Source organism: Phoca vitulina, unplaced genomic scaffold (genome assembly GCF_004348235.1).
Source record: "Phoca vitulina isolate PV1807 unplaced genomic scaffold, GSC_HSeal_1.0 scaffold1, whole genome shotgun sequence".
NCBI lineage: Eukaryota > Metazoa > Chordata > Mammalia > Carnivora > Phocidae > Phoca > Phoca vitulina.
This window is the reverse complement of record NW_022589704.1, coordinates 108117927-108131002: the sequence shown is the minus strand read 5'-3', so window position 1 is coordinate 108131002 and position 13076 is coordinate 108117927. Positions and strand designations below refer to the sequence as shown.

Here is a 13076-nt window from a genome sequence, read left to right as displayed (position 1 = left end):
AAGTGGTGGGGTGCCTGGGTGGCTCATTTGTTAAGCATCTGCCTTTGGCTCAGGTCATGATCCCAGGGTCCTGGAATCGAGCCCCGCATCAGGCTCCCTGCTCGGCGGGAAGCCTGCTTCTCCCCCTCCCACTCCCCCTGCTGGTGTTCCCTCTCTCACTGTGTCTCTCTCTGTCAAATAATTAAATAAAATCTTTAAAAAAAAAAGTGGTGGGCTATGTCACAGCATTACCTGTATGCCTCGTTTTAAGCAAGCTGAGTACATAAATGTAAAGATCTGACAAAAACTTGGGGGTGATAGTTTGTAAAAGGATTTACTTAAAAGATTTTTTAAAAAAAATTCTTGCTGCTTTGGGGCACCTGGGTGGCACAGTTGGTTAAGTGTTCAGCTCTTGGTTTTGGCTCAGGTCCTGATCTCAGGGTTGTGAGATCAAGCCCCATGTCAGGCTCTGTGCTCAGTGCAGGGTCTCCTTGAGACTCCCTCTGCCACTTCTCTCTCTCTCTAAAATAAACCTTAAATAAAATAAAAACATTCTTGCTGCTTTAAAGCAGGATTTGAAGGAGCAACCAGTGAAAACACCACTCACTCTATGAGATGAGGGTTTGGGTCTGTGCTCCCCAGGACTAGCTCAGTTCTTACAAAGCCTGGGGCCCTGAACCTGTAGGTTCTTTCCATGGTGGGGCTGCAGTTATGGGTGCACCAAGGGAGGTTCAAAGTGCATCAGGCCCTAAGACAGCTAGTTATTCCTTGGGTTTATTTGACTAGAGAGCAATGGGTGAGGCTTTAAATAAAATACTTTGTAAATGTTTTACGATGATGACATGTTAAAAACGCAGTGGATTGGGCGCCTGGGTGGCTCAGTTGGTTAAGCGACTGCCTTCAGCTCAGGTCATGATCCTGGAGTCTTGGGATCGAGTCCCGCATTGGGCTCCCTGCTCAGCGGGGAGCCTGCTTCTCCCTCTGACCCTCCTCCCTCTCATGCTCTCTCTCTATGATTCTCTCTCGCTCTCAATAAATAAATAAAAATCCTTAAAAAACAAAAACAAAAACAAAAAAAACGCAGTGGATTGAAAGTAAAGAGAGTTTGGTCTCCCAACATGTGAGGATCTCTGTGGGTGAGGGAAATCAGTGCTCATGGTTTGAGAGTTGGGAGAGAAGAGAAGAGAGTTTATGCTTTCCTGCCCTTTGAGTTTGGCGAATGAGTGATTTCTTTGTAATTCTTTTTTTTTTTTTTTTTTTTTGTATGTGTTTTGAGAAAGAAGTTACTTTTTTGGCTAGAGATAGTACAGAAATAGAGTTCCCCAGACCAGTTCTGTGTGAGACCAGCAGAGGTCAGTAAACACTGGTCTTTTGAGGAACTTATCTGGTAAGTTGACCAATGTAGTTATGGACAGCTGTTCCAAGCTGGTCTCTTCTGAAACCCATGTTCGGAGGAAGGACCAAATCAAAGAGGCTGTGAGCTCCCAGGGGTCAAGGACCATGTCCATCTGATTGTCACCATTCAGTTTGTTGAGCTGACCTAACATATGGCACTTCACATTTTGACATTGATTATACTTAATTCTTTTTTTTTTTTTTTTAAGATTTTATTTATTTATTTGAGAGAGAGAATGAGAGAGAGAGAGCATGAGAGGGGGAGGGTCAGTGGGAGAAGCAGACTCCCTGCTGAGCAGGGAGCCCGATGCGGGACTCGATCCCGGGACTCCAGGATCATGACCTGAGCCGAAGGCAGTCGCTTAACCAACTGAGCCACCCAGGCGCCCTATACTTAATTCTATGAGATGTTACTGTCTCTGTTTTACAGATGAAGATAATGATGCACAGAGATCAAGGTGCCACCCAACTGGTGAGTGGCAGAGCCAGAATTCAAGGTCAGGTCTCCTGGTTTCTGATCCTGGCCACCTTTTCAGCTGGATTTTTTCCACATGAAGTATGTGATAGTTCTTATTGTTCAGACTTTTAGTTCTTGGCTTATATTTTCTGGCCATTCCTAAGTGTTGCTATTCTGTTTTTATTGAGGAAGTCAGAAAAAACCTTGAGGTGGAAAAAACCATTCAGGGGTTTCCTAAGAAATAGTGTTGTTCAGTATGATACTTAAAAAGGGATCAAATTTGGTAGACTTTCAGCATAATCATGTTATCCTTAGAGCAGAATTCAGAATGAAATTGATCTCATATCAACCAACTTTCTTTTTAAAAAATTTTAAAGCAAAACAGCAAAACCTTGTAAGTTGATCCCATAGCCTAGATGGTATTATAAGGACCATCCTGTGCATGTCTCTGCTGAAAGGGAGAGGAACCACAGCTGGGCCTCATGTCTTTGTGGTGTTCAGTTAATCACCCTATTTAGGTTTCACAAGAAGCCACCATTTATCTTTCCATAAGTGAGAAAAATGTGTTCAAAGTGAAATGACTGCCCAAAGTCACACTGTAAGTAGCAAACCACCCATGGATCCAGAGTCCATTCTTTCTGCCTCCAAAGCTTTCAGTTATGCTGTGGTGTTTTCTGGGTGAAATACCGGGATTTAAATAGATGCTTAGAGTTTTTACATTGATCTGTAGCTGTTCTTGGACCTTGTTTAAACTTGTACCATCTGAAGTGAACACCTGTGTCCATTCTTTTCCAGGTTTTACTGTTATCACTCAAGATACCATACCTTGAATAATACATGGAAGACCTCAGGACACTGATAACGCTAATATCCTAATGAAGGGCCTCAGAGGGTCATGGCTGGGGAAGGGCTGGGATTCAGCCATACTGCTAAATAGTTCGATGATAACCTTCTTCAGATGTTACAGTCACTGATGTTTGTTAGGGCTGAGGATCCTGGGGAAAAGTCTTGAATTCTCTCCACTATTGGGTTTGATTATTGATAGGACGCATAGGCTGACATGGCCCAGGCAGAGACCCACCTGCAGAGATTGTGGGAACCCCAAGAGAAAATTCCCTGTAAGAGAAGGACCAGTCTGACAGGGCAAGCCCCTCTTCTCAAGAGGATAGAATGTTGGAGTCAAACTGAAGGTCCCAGTATGTCCTGATCCTGTAGGTGTGAACTGAAAGCTGTGTTGATAGATGCTATAACACTGGAGTTCAAAAAGTTCTGCTGTGGAACAGCCCTGGTCATCCGTACACAAAAGGAACACTCTCACCTCATAGCCCTGTGGAGTCCTGGAATGGCAGCTCCTCTGGCCAACCAATTTAGGGCATGGTGACAAGAGTGGTCCCCCCTCTTGGGGTGTATCTGTGGAATAATCAAGCCCGAAGCTGCAAAAGCTTGACCTGAGCGGCCATAGCAACCCATTTAGGATCACGTGCACCCTTAGGATTCCTAGAACATTTGAGGAGGAAGGATTTTCCTTGAGGTAGGACTCCCTACATTTGCATAGATGAGCACTCAAAGCCATTGAGATTCAGATATTAATATGAAACAACTTCATTTGCACTCATGGCTGATTAAGGCTTGGAAAGTTTTCCTTTCTGCTACAGGATTTTTGAGACACCCAAGAAAGTAACCAACTAGTATAGCTTGTATCTTCATTAAGGACTGGTTGAACCCCACGTGGTCCATGGTCTGTACTCCACAGCCCCCATAGCCACTCTGGTCTCATGTCATGCCACTCTTCCCTTCACTCACTCCACTCAGGTGCCCACTGGCCATGTGCACCCAGCTGTTCTCAGTCTGGATCACATTTTCCTGCTCTGTCTCCTCAAATATCCACCAACCTTGCTCTCTCACTTCGTTTGGTCTCTGTTCAAATGTCACCTTATTGGTGACACATTGCCTCTTTCTTATATGAGAAAGCAACACCTGCCCCTCACTTTATTTTTCCCTGAAGCACTTTGCACCATCTAACTTACTATATATTTACTTGTTTGTTATTGAGCGCACCTTCCTCATTAGAGTGGGAGCTCCATGAGGGCAGGAACTCCATCCGTTTTATTTATTGATGTATCCCCAGCAACCAGAACAGTGTCACATGGTACATACTCTGTAAACTTGGTGCATGAATGGCCCCTACTACCTCCGTTCTTCATTCATTAATCAATTCATTCAACAAACACTGAGCCCTATAGGTACTGGATATGCTGGATAACAGAGGACCAAAGATGAACAAGCTAGCTTCTGTCCTTAATTAGGTCACAATGTGAGGAGGGACACAGAAAAGCAAACTTAACTAGAAATGCATTGTAGTGGGTTTATTGGGGGTGCAACTGGAGAGGATCAAGAAAAACTTCATGAAGGAGGCATGCTGAGTTGACTGCTGAGGGCAAGGATGATGGTGAACATTTATTGAGTGCTTACTGTGTGCCATCTCTCCACTAAGCAATGAATATAGTATCATTTAAGGCTGTTAACAGTTTTATGACATAAATGCTGATATTACCTTTATCTTAGGGATGCAGAAACAGGCTCAGAAAGGACCAAGGTCACAGAGCTAGTACTTGGAGCTGAGGTTCAAACTTGGCTTTTTCTGCTTCCAGATTTCAAGCTTTAACTATGTGCTGGGCAGACAAGCGGGGAAGACATTGTGAACAGAAGAAACACTATATCCCAAGGATTGAAACTCTACCATGTGTATTCAGGTAACTGCAGAGATTCCAGGAAGTGTGAAAAGAGATGAGGTAAGAGTATATGACACTTAGAAGGTGGCCTTAGAGGACACAGGTGTTCATACCTGTGCCTGATTCCTTTCTCTTTCCTCCTTCCAGAGTAGCTTCCTTTTGCTACTATATTGGGCTTCTGAATATGCTTTGATCTGAAGGAAAAATTTCATGATTGAAGCGGGGTGGGGGGGGGGTCGACTGTGTGGTTGTAGTATCCCTGATGGGAGATGGAGTTCTTGAGTAGGATAGTTACTTTGAGAATGAAGGGGAGACAACAGATAGGAAGATCTTTGGAGAGAGAACTGCTAGAGCTTGTTCCTCATTTGCTGCCAGAGTCAGAGAAGGAAGAGGCTAAGCCTGGGTGAATGGGAGGATAGGGTACCATTAATGAGGACAGAGCATCTAGGGGAAAGCCCCATGGGAGTGGTGAAGATGAAGAGTGAAGGTGGTCTGAAGTACCTGTGGCTCCCTGAGCAAGGGAGATGCCCCGTGCTGGTCTGGATGCATATGGCTGGAGTTCTGAATGGAGTCACAGAGCTGACAGACATCAGCTACTAAGTATTTCTTTAAATTGCTGCCAAGAAAGATAAGCACTAGACTTGGGGTGGAACCTTTGGGAATGCCAGACGTGAATGCTAGGAACCTTCTCGGTATTGACATCTTTGGATGGGTATTATGTTGTTTTCAGATCATTTGTTGTGACATCATCAGACACATATGTCTAAACCATTCAGGGAAGTTTTTGACATTTTCTTAGCTTAAAAAAAAGTATTCGAGAACATGAGGTCTCTTTGCACCATTTTCTTCTGTAGATGTCTGAGCAAAATGGCCGGTTAGAAGCATGTTCACTCAACCCAGCTGTTTTTTCCCAGTGGCTTCCACAGCCCTATCTGGAGTCACAGCCACAATGATCGCCCTCATCCATGAAATGGAATCAGAAGCTTGATGGAGACCCATTTCAGCCCAGCCTTTCCTCCAGCTCACAGTACTCACTAAGTGTCCAGGTGAAACACAGCCAGGCCTCCTGACCGTTACCCCTGCAGGAGCCCTTCACTCCAGAATGGTAGCTAGGACAGAGCACACTGGTGGTGAGGGTCTTGGTTGCAGACCTTTGCCAAGTGCCCAGGTGCACAAAGGGCAAATCTACATGTGGGAGGATCCAGGGAATAGGGCTGAGGTAAGATGGAGAGCTCCAGCTACTCACTACCTTTATTCTCCTCTCCTTGGTCAGCACTATCCCAGGTTCTGGTTGGGAAGGCAGAGGGGAAGAATGAATTTTACCTCAAACCACATCCCAGCTCAGGTAGCGCAGGGCCATGGTGTTATTGGTGTGGGGAAGGGGGCTACTCTTCATGGTGGTATTCTTTTCATCTGCTCACTCAGGGACATATTGAGATCACTTACAGTGGCAGAATGGGAATGAGAATGGAAGTGGCAAGAGGGTGCTTTGGGGTCACGTGATCCCAAGTCCTGTTCCCCTTCTGCCACCCATGGACTATGTGGTCCAGGGCAAAAGTCACTTCAACTCACTAAACCTTGGTTTCCTCCTCCTTGAAGGCATTGATGCCCACTGCACAGAGAGGTCATGGGGATAGAAGTGCTCAGAAGGATGCCCAGCACATAGTAGGTAGCTTAGTAGGTGAGGCTACTTCATTGTGATTATTTTTCGGTTTCCTATGTGTTTTCAATCTCACTGCTTAATTTAGCATTGGATTTGGTGATATGTGGCTTTATATTTCCTTTACCTCACCTAGGAACAGTATAAGGATTACATGCTCAGACTGCAGAGTTTGCCCAGGCCTAGCCTCAAATCCTGGATCCTCCAGCACACTTTTTGACTTTGCGTAAGTAACTTTACTGATTAGTCCCTGTGGGGATAACGATGGCACCCCTACTCCCCTTAGAGAGCAGTTGTTAGAAAGAAATAAGATCATGCATGGGAACTGCTTGGTACACAGTAGACACTCAAGTATTGGTATCCGTCTTGTGAATATAGCCACTCTGAGAAGGCATATACTTATTCCAAAATTGAGCACTTGCCATTGTTCAAAATATTTAACAAATCTTGACATTATCTTCAGAGTCCTTTGAATGCCTATACTGGTAAGAAACTTTTAAGAAAGAGCAGGTTTGGGGGAAGATTGATAAAATATTCAAAGGCAAATCTGCTGGTTGACATGGCTGGTGGATTAAGATAATTATCCTTACAGTAAAAAACATTGTGTTTCTTGTAACCCATGCCAATGCATCCAGGAGAGGCCTTCCAGCAGTGTGGGGAGCAGCTCACACAGCCTCCAGAGCCACGACTTGGTTCCTTACCCACTTCCTCCTGCGTGGTTTTCACATTATTACTGTTTTTTTAATCGGAAAGCGAAACCTGCCCATGGTTAAAAAAGAAACATTTCAAAGGGTAGGAGTGAAAAATCTCCCTACCACACAGAGGCAATCTACAGTTTCCACTGTCTTCGGTGAGTGTATGTGGCTGTATACGGTCCCTTTCAGAACAGCAAATGGGGGCCCAGCAGGCCCACTGCTCTGTACCTTTTCCTTCCCACTCACGAAGCTCTCCTGAGGGCATGACTTTCAAGGACTGCCCTCTACACAGAGGCACCAGCTATTGAAGGAATGCCCAGGGAAGGCCTTTGGGGCTCCCTAGATACTTAAATAGCACCAGGGCATGTGACTGCCCCTGCTCCCTACTCTGAAATTCCCATTTGTCCACTCTCCCACTTTAAATCGTTTTCCGTTTCTATAGCCGGCACTAATAGTTGGACGTCTTTTGGAGGAAGAGAGAGAGAGGGAGGAGAGGAAGAGGAGAAAGAGAAAAGAAATGGAGTGGGGAGACAAGAGAGGAAAGGGGAGGGGAAGGGAGGGTCTTTTACTCATGGCTCTCTAGTGGTTATGGATTGAACTGTGTTCCCTCCAAATGCAGACGTTGATGTTCTAACCCCCAGTACCCCAGAATGTGATCTTATTTGGAAATAGGGTCATTGATGATGTAATTAGTTAAGTTAGGATTAGGTCACACTAAAGTAGGGCAGATCTCTAGTATGACTAGTGTACTCACAGAAAGGGGAAATTGGGAAATAGACACACACACAGGGAGAACACATTGTGAAGGTGAAGACAAAGATCAAGGTCATGTTTCTATAAGCCAAGGACACCAAAGCTTGCCAGCAAAGCATCAGAAACTAGGAGAGAAGCATGAACAGAACCAACCCTGCTGACACCTTGATCTTGGATTTCCAGCCTCCAGAACTGTGAGACAAATGTCCATTGTTAAAGCCCCCCAGTTTGTGGCACTTTGTTAGGGCAGCCCTAGCTGACTAATGCTCTGGTAAAAGACAAACTGCTAGCACTCAAACCCCCCACGTCAGAAAGGAGGCCCAAGATTTAGCAGGAATGTTTGGATGCTGGTGCTGACGTCTTCCTCACCTCCAGTATTTGCTGGTCCCCATCTATTGAGTCCCCATAAGTTTTCCACTTCCCACTGGGGACCTGAGCAATAGTAACAGGTGCTAGATAAACTGAAGGCAAGACGTAAAACTGGAGGGTTCAGCCACCCCAAAATTTGCTTCCTGGAATCTCTGAACCAAACGGACCAGTAAGCGCTTACCCAGGGTCTTTTCGTGCCATCAGCTCCCAGACTCAGCCTAAAGTGCTCACCCTGGAGAGGCAACATGGGCGGGATTCTGGGGGCTTACCAGAACGGAAGCCCACACTGGAGCAGAGCCGGTTACTGATGGAGTGAGATTCTTATGCTCTGGGAAATGGAGAAAAGCTCTCTGCAAAACTGAAGCTGCAACGTTATGAAGATGGAAATGCTATCCACAGGAGCAAGCCTAACCTGGCCCTGTGGAGTGTCACAACTCCATGAGGGAATGGCCACATACCCTGCCACTAGGTTAACTTTCCAAAGTCCCCAGCAGGGTCTCATCCCTTGCCCAGTGGGGATTAGAGGTAGAGTGGCCAGCACTCACAAAATGAGAAAATCAAAGGTCTCTTTACCAATGGCGTGAGCACAGGGCTTAAAGGAGCCAAACAGTGGGCAGCCTCAGCCTATGGCCCATATTCAGATACTCCAATTTCTGTATGGGGGAGAGACCAAAGCGTCCAATGGTCTGAGCTGAGTATAATACTTCTAGAAATAGCATATGCCCTTGACAAACATTTTCCTAAGATTTATATTTTTACCACTCCTGGTTGGGGGTTAATGGGCTAACTATTTAATCAGAACTTCAGCAAAATGTGGGATGAAGACCTGACATGAACCAACCCTGTGACTGTCCTTGGCCTGTGTCCGCTCACCATCCAGCATTTAGCTAAGCAGACCACCTACCACCATCTGGGGAGAAAGGCACTGCCGTCCGCCACCCACGTACTTTGCTCCACTAAAGGCACTGAGGAACAAGTCTGGATCTGCAACGGACACCTGTGGGTTTGAACTCGTCATCCCAGACGGGCAACACGATTTGGACAATACCCAGAAGACAGATTCCTCTACTGCTGGGTGCAGATGACTCCTGACTTCAACCCCTACTCTGTTGCTGTGTCCTTTCCTTACCTAAGTTCCTGTCCTTGCCAGTGTCGACTCCACGGCCACCGGTGTATCAACACATAGTCCTAGATTACTTATTGACTGCTGAAGGCAGTGGGATCTATACACTTAACACAACTTGCTACGTGTTTTAAAGATAGCCAGGGACATGCAATAAAGGGGCATGTCCCTTTAATGACAGTTTACAGATTAAACAAATTGAACAAATCAGAATTTTCTAACTTACTCTCCTGACAGACTGGCTGCAAATGGGCTTTGAAATCCTTGTTTTTACTCTCATAGGATTCTGGGGCTTTAAAATGCTTTATCATGGGCAAAAACTGAGGCATAATGCATTTACATATAACTAAAATTTTAAAGCAACATGGGCCCGAGGGATGGATTATTACATTATGAGCCAAAGATAACCTCTTGTAGATTGGCCCTGTGTTGTCTAGCTTATTAATAGCAGCCTGTGACCCATTAGCTCAAAAGCCTGTGGATGCCAAACTCAGATTTTACTCGTGCAAGAGTTTTGAACATAGCTCAAATAAGCAGATTTTTAGCCATTTGCAGGCTATCTGCTTTGTATACCCCAGGAAACTACACCTAACATCTGCTAGCCATAGATAAAATAAACCCAGTAGCTATAAAAGACTGCCCTTCAGAGCACCATGTTCTAGAGACTCTCTGTGTTGCTACTGAGTGACATCATCTAAACACACAAGCATGCTCTCTGCTCTTCCTCTTCTCCTTCTGGGTGGACAGTTTCATCCTGTGAAGGACTTCCCTCATCATGCCAACCTGTCCAGGTGTTAGCCAAATAAAGTTCACTATGTGCTACTGCCACCTGGTGTTCATATCTTTTTCTGTGCTCAACCCCCAAATTCCTCCAACTCGTGGTCTAGACAGTTACCAGTTTTATGGATCTTTTCAAATACCAGTTTGGGGTTTTATTATTTTTCTCTGTTGTTTTTCTGTTTTCTATTTAATTGGCTTCTGTTGTAATCTTTATTATTTCCTTATTCTTCTTAATTTGTATTTCATTTATCCTTCTTTAGTTTCCTAAGGTAGAACAGCAATCATAGATTTGGGATCTTTCTTCTTTTCCAATAGAGGTGTTTAGTGTTATAAAAATTTCCCTCTAAACACTGTTTCAGCTGCATCCCACAAATTTTGATATATTGTGTTTTCATTTTCATTCAAGTGAAAATACTTTCTCATTTCCTTTTGAATTAATTTATTTGACTCACATGTTATTTAGAAGTGTGTTATTTAGTTTCCAATATTTGGGAATTTTCCACATTTTTGTCATTTACTTATAATTTAACGCCATTGTAGTCAGAGAACGTACTTAGTATGGTATGAATAACTTTACAGTTTTGAGTTGTTTTATGGGCATAGAATAGGATCTACTATGGTAAGGATTTTTTGTGTACTTGAATACAATGTGTATTTGCTGTGGTTGGAGGAGTGTTCCACAAATGTCAACTAGGTCAAGTAGGTTGGTAGTGTTGTTCTAGTTTTGTATATCTACTGATTTTTATTCTACTTGTTCTGTCAAATATTGAGAGGGGTATTGAAATCTCTGACTATAATTGTGGATGTGTTTATTTCTTTCTATTACATAAATTTTTGCTTTATGTATTTTGAAGCTCTATTATTAGGGCATTAATGTTTAGGATTATTATGTCGTCTTGACAAATTGGCTTTTCTCTTTGTCATTATGAAGTTGTCCTTCTTATCCCTGGTTATATCCTTTGCTTTGAAATCTACTTTGTCTGTTATTAATATAGTCACCCAATTTTCTTTTGATAATATTATTGTGGTGTGTATTTTTCCATTCTTTTACTTTTACCCTATTTGTTTCTTTGTGTTTATTTTTAATTTTTTGAAATTTATTTATTTGAGAGAGAGTGAAAGCAAGAGAGATCACAGAAGGAGAGGGAGAAGCAGACTCGTCGCTGAGTGGAGAGCCCAACGAGGGGCTTGATCCCAGGATCCTGGGATCATGACCTGAGCTGAAGGCAGACGCTTAACTGACTGAGCCACCCAGACGCACCAGTTTTTTTTGTGTTTAAAGTAGGCCTTTTGTAGGCAATTTGAGCCTTACTTTTCATCCAATCTGACAATCTCTGCCCTTTTCATTTGAATATTTAGACCTTCACATTTAATGTGATAGTTGATGTGATGAGGTTTAAATCTACCATAGTGCTATTTATTTTCTAGCTATTTATCTCATCTATTCTTTTTCCTCTTTTTGTGTGTGGGGGGGACACTTGTTTTAGATTAATTGAATATAGTTTTATAATTCCACATTATCTTCTTTGTTGATTTATTAGCTATAACCTTTTTGAGGCACTTCTTTAAGATTTAGAGTATAGATTCCTAATTTATGTCAGTCTGCTGACACATGGCACTCTAACAGTATATGTCTTTTTCTCTTCCCCCAGCCTTTGTGCTATTGTTATACATTTTATTTTTACATGTTCTTAATTCCATGTATTAGTTTGGTAAGACTGCCATAACAAAGTACTTCAAGCTGAGTTACTTAAACCATAGAAATTTATCATCTCACAGTTCTGGAAGCTGGAAGTCCAAGATCAAAGTGTGGACAGGGCCATATACCCTCTGAAGGTGCTAGGGAAGGATCTGGTCCAGGACTCTTTCCCAGTTTATGGTAGCTCCTTTGCTGTGGCAGCATAACTCAGTCTTCACATGTCATTCTTCCTGTGTGCATTTCTTTGTCTAAATTTCCCCTTTTTTGGGTGGCTCAGTTGGTTAAGTGTCTGCCTTTGGCTCAGGTCATGATCCCCGAGTCCAGGGATCAAGCCCCAGGTTGGGCTCCCTGCTCAACTGGGAGACTGCTTCTCCCTCTCTTTCTGCTCCTCCCCTGCTCGTGCTCTCTCTCTTGCTCACTCTCTCAAATAAAATCTTTAAAAAAAAAAATAATAAATTTCCCCTTTTTATAAGGATGCCAGTTATATTGGATTAGAGACCCACTCTATTCCATCCAGTTAAGACCTCATCCTAACTTAACTAATTACATCAGCAATGATCCTGTTTCCAGATAAGGTTACCTCTGGAGGTACTGGGGATTAGTACTTCAACATATGAATTTTTTTTTTTTTAAGATTTTATTTATTTATTTGACAGAGAGACACAGCCAGAGAGGGAACACAAGCAGGGGGAGTGGGGGTGGGAGAAGCAGGCTTCCCGCCGAGCAGGGAGCCCAATGTGGGGCTCGATCCCAGGACCCTGGGATCATGACCTGAGCCGAAGGCAGACGCTTAACAACTGAGCCACCCAGGTGCCCCAGCATATGAATTTTGAAGAACATAATTCTCAACCCATAACAGCACACAATATATTATTATTATACTGCTTTAAACAACTCATTATTTTTTAAAGAAACTTCAAAATAAGAAATAAAATATTTTGTACTTGCAAGTGTCAGCACTTCACCTTTTTAATTGCCAAATAAATACTCTATTAAATGGCTGTATCACATTTAATTTATTCAAGAGTATATGGATATTTGGGTTGTTTCCACTTTTGAGCTATTTTGAATAATGTTATTATGAACATTTGTGTACAAGTTATTATGTACAAGGACATGTATTTTTATGTCTCTTGGATAGATATATAAGAGTAGAATTTCTGGCTCATATAATTTAACTACTGAGGAACTGCCATACTGTTTTCTACAGTGGCTGTACAATTTCATATTCCCACCAACAATGTATGAGGGCTTCAATTTTTCCGTATCCTTGCCAACAGTTGTTACTATCTTTTTAATGCTTTTGATTTGCATTTTCCTGATAGCTAATAATATTTGAGACTTATTGACCATTTGTATATCTTCTTTGGAGAAATGTCTATTCAGATAATTTGCACATTTTTAATTGGGTTTTTTGTCTTTCTATGGAGTTAT

The 13076-nt window shown here is 43.0% G+C and overlaps 1 long non-coding RNA gene across 6 annotated transcripts; it reads left to right on the top strand.

The window, feature by feature from the left end:
* Positions 1 to 1768: 1768 nt before the first annotated feature.
* LOC116637234 lies at positions 1769 to 10306 on the top strand. 6 transcript variants are annotated; one of them, XR_004300430.1, is made up of 6 exons: positions 1769 to 1930; positions 2627 to 4623; positions 5418 to 5609; positions 6163 to 6244; positions 6360 to 6449; positions 6859 to 10306. It is a non-coding gene; the product is annotated as an uncharacterized LOC116637234 (long non-coding RNA). The 6 variants fall into 6 exon arrangements; XR_004300434.1 differs by having other exon boundaries at positions 4483 to 4623; positions 5418 to 6244; XR_004300435.1 differs by having other exon boundaries at positions 2627 to 4584; positions 5418 to 6244.
* The last annotated feature ends 2770 nt before the right edge of the window (positions 10307 to 13076 follow it).